Here is a 3,623-nt window from a genome sequence, read left to right on the forward strand (position 1 = left end):
CCCCAGAGGACTAATCCGACAGAAAAATGCATCCTTATGCATACTAACTAAAGGCAGTATCACTTTATTACTTGTCATTACTGGAGCGGATAATTGCTGTAATAGTGCCTTGAGGGCAGTAACCAATTTGGAAGCTTCACTTTTCCCCTTTTCCCTTAAATCTCACTCACAAAAGTCTGCAGCTGGAGGAGGAACTCCAACTGAGGGAGGAACTCCGGCACCAGAATGGACGGATGTATATGAAAGGTCCAGACTGGAAGCCCTGGAGGATGCCCTCAGCTCGTGTCTCTCTTTTATATGTACCGACTTTTCTCTTTTCTTATGTTACTTAGATATTGGTACATGATGACGCACCCTTATTTACATTGAGGTTGTGTACCCTTTTTTCTGTGTTCTCTGTTACTTGTGTTAATAAAAGCAAATGCTGAACTATGATCTTTGTCAGTCCTGGTAGACACAATGCACTGTGGTTGTGTATCGATACCCCCCAAAAAAGAAAAGCTCCCCCTCATGAGAGACAACTCTCCGACATGAGGTTTAGTATATTTGTTCTGTTTATCCCTTTTTATTTTATGTGATATATACTGCATTGTTTTGTCCATTTTGTATCATCTTTATATATTTTTATAAACACTGCCTACTTTTCAGATTAAGTATATAAAATTGAATAGCTCAGTTCCTCAGGGGTGTACCACACCCTTGAAGCAACACACTATCTGTAATGGGTGTCCAATTGGCCTATATAAACAATAGGTGGTGGCAGCAGCTAGTTCCTTTTATTATTGTGGAGTTTGTCAGTGACTGTACCAGGGTGTATATATAGATATATTCCATGGGCTGAAATCTTATGTGTATATACTATAGGCTCACTGTGAGATCCCCAATAACTGGCCTAGTAGTGAAAACAGCTGCGGCCTCGTCCATCACTCGCCAGTCAATTGCGTAATTCTCCTGACGATTGGAGGCGGCGGTGTGTTGTTCATCGTTGTGGAATCTGCGTCATCTCTCCGGGTGTTCTCCTTGAATAATTGGTGCCAGTGGTGGGATCTGTGCATGATCCCCCTGCTCTTTTTAACTTGAGAGGTGCCATAAATGCAAACCATCAATTTAATAGAGCAAATCAAGGGTTCATTCACACGTCCGTGAAGGTCAGTCCACACACACACCGCAAACAAAACCAAGCATCACAGCTTCATATGTTTCTATAAGGCTGTCACACTAAGGTTGAGAGACTCGCACCCAGTCCATGGATTGTGGTCCATGCTCAGTGCATCATGATGGTCAAACATTTAAGTGCTCCAATTAGTAACAGATCTGATTTTTATGCCCAGGGTTAGGTCTGTGACCAGGTATAATATAGGGTTGGCATCTCCATGGTGAGGTAGGTCAGTGACAGGTTAGGGAAGCAGCCACAGTCACATTTTCCAGGTTTTAGGAGCAGTTCAATGAACTTACTGATTTAATATGAGATTTTAGGGCTCAAACAATGCAAACTACCCATAAGAATTGTTTACATGGTTATTATTTGTCCAGCCTTGTAACTGCAACCCAGCAGGACCCAATAGTGTTAAAGGGGTTGTCTACTACTGCACAATCCGTTCTTAAATGTTATAGCACCTCATGTAAGATAATAAAAACGTATGCTCACCTCCTGGACCATGAATGTTGGTGCTGTGTCTACCAGCACTCACATGACATTGTTACAGGGCGTCAGTGCTATGACAGAACAATGGCAGACATCGCATCGGTCGAGGAGACGAGTATAAATATATTTTTCATTTTTCATTTCACATTTGGCATTTTAATATTTAAGAAGGCTTGTCTTACCTGACTTTCTGAGCCTGCTCTCCTGACAGAGAGAATAACTGCAGATCTTACTATCACTACTAACAACTAATTACCTCTTTCCAATTACATACAGATGGGCGCTGAAGACTACCCACAAGACTACAATAATATGAATGATGATAATCATACAGTCGATGACCACCCTTGGCTCCACAGCTTGTTCTCACACATTGCCTATTCCGTGACTTGTGTCCTCGGACTTATAGGAAATGTGCTCATTATACTCGTGTTTGTGTTCTACGAGAAGATAAAGACTCTGACCGACACCTTTTTGGTGAATTTGGCCATTGCAGACATCTTGTTTCTGCTCACCCTCCCATTCTTGGCATATGAATCGGCACATGCCTGGGTTTTTGGAGACTTCCTGTGTAAGATCATAAGGATCACATACAGGGTGAATTTATTTACGTCCATGCTCACGCTCACCTCAATCACATTTGACAGGTTTATTTCTATCACTAAAGTCACTAAGGCAGCTAAATACCAGGTGACTAAACACAAGTGGCGGTACGGGGTGTGCGTCCTCCTCTGGACCCTGGCTCTGCTCCTTTCCATTCCCCAGTTCATATACAGCAACAGCCGTGACCGGAAGGAATGTTTTGAAGAATACTACCCTCCCATCATGGAGATCGTGGTGGTTTCATTCTAGATGACAGTGGGATTTCTAATTCCCTTGGCCTCAATGGTGCTTTGTTACAGCTTTATTCTCCGGACCTTGGTTAATGCCAGAGGCGTTCAGAAGAGGAAGTCAATGAACATAATTGTGGTCATAGTGGTTGTATTTATAGCTACACAGTTGCCTCATAATGCCCTTGTCCTGGCTAAAGTCCTCAATAAGGGATTCACATCAGATTCCTTTACAATTACGAGCGTTGTAATGGAAGCTATAGCTTACTTCCACGCTTGTCTCAACCCTGTCCTGTACTTTTTTGTTGGTACAAAATTTAGAAAGCATTTTTGGAAAATGCTGAAAGGTTTAGGTCTTAACCGGATGCAAGATGAAACCACAGATCATCTGCGGACGACTGATGGAGACTCCAGAAACGTTTCTGCTTCAACAAACATCTGTGCAACAAGTGTGTAAATGGTTTCTCGGGACGAGCAGACACAATTATGGCTGACGAGTGAAGCAGTTAAAGAGTTATTTCTATTATTGGATAGTGCTTGTGTAGCACCCTGAGGACTCGGTTGCTACAGGGGTATTACACCTCAAGCCAGAGGTGTGGTATTCCACTCCTGGGTAAGGATGGAGTGTGGAACTGAGCTCAGATAGCTGCATACACTACATACATCCCATTTCCGGGGGACAGACCGACGGTACTCCCACCAGTATATGTGCAGGTACGACAGTGTCTGTCCCTGGCTGGAGTGGGAGGGGGGTGGAACATCCCAGTAGTGTAGGGGCAGATAGGGGGAGCAGTCTGGGTAAGGCTAGGAGCTCATTGGGTGCTGGTCACCTGAGCTCACACATAGAGGGAGTATATAAGGTGGGCACCATCTTAGATCAGGGTCAGTCTTCTGTAGAGGGTCAGTCAGTCCTGAGAGAGGTCCAGGAGCGCCTGCAGAGAGAAGAGAGAGAGGAGAAGAGAAGGACCCAGAGGGGAAGAAGAAGGAACCCCAAGAACCCAGTATACAACCAGAAGGGTGAAGGGTTGGCACGCAAGGGAACCGGATCCCAAATTAGTGGAGGAGAGAAACTACCCTCAACTAAGAACCGGAGGCTGCGACATTACATGTGGAGCAGCCCCTCACCAAGTCCACTAAGAAGGCACACC

At 44.4% G+C, this 3,623-nt stretch overlaps 1 pseudogene; it reads left to right on the forward strand.

Moving 5' to 3' along the window:
• The first annotated feature begins 1,921 nt into the window (after positions 1–1,921).
• On the forward strand, positions 1,922–2,932 carry LOC141258259 (C-X-C chemokine receptor type 6-like; annotated as a pseudogene).
• Positions 2,933–3,623: the final 691 nt, after the last annotated feature.

Source organism: Phyllobates terribilis, unplaced genomic scaffold (assembly GCF_046119375.1).
Source record: "Phyllobates terribilis strain yellow unplaced genomic scaffold, ASM4611937v1 Scaffold_3__8_contigs__length_932513732, whole genome shotgun sequence".
Taxonomy (NCBI): domain Eukaryota; kingdom Metazoa; phylum Chordata; class Amphibia; order Anura; family Dendrobatidae; genus Phyllobates; species Phyllobates terribilis.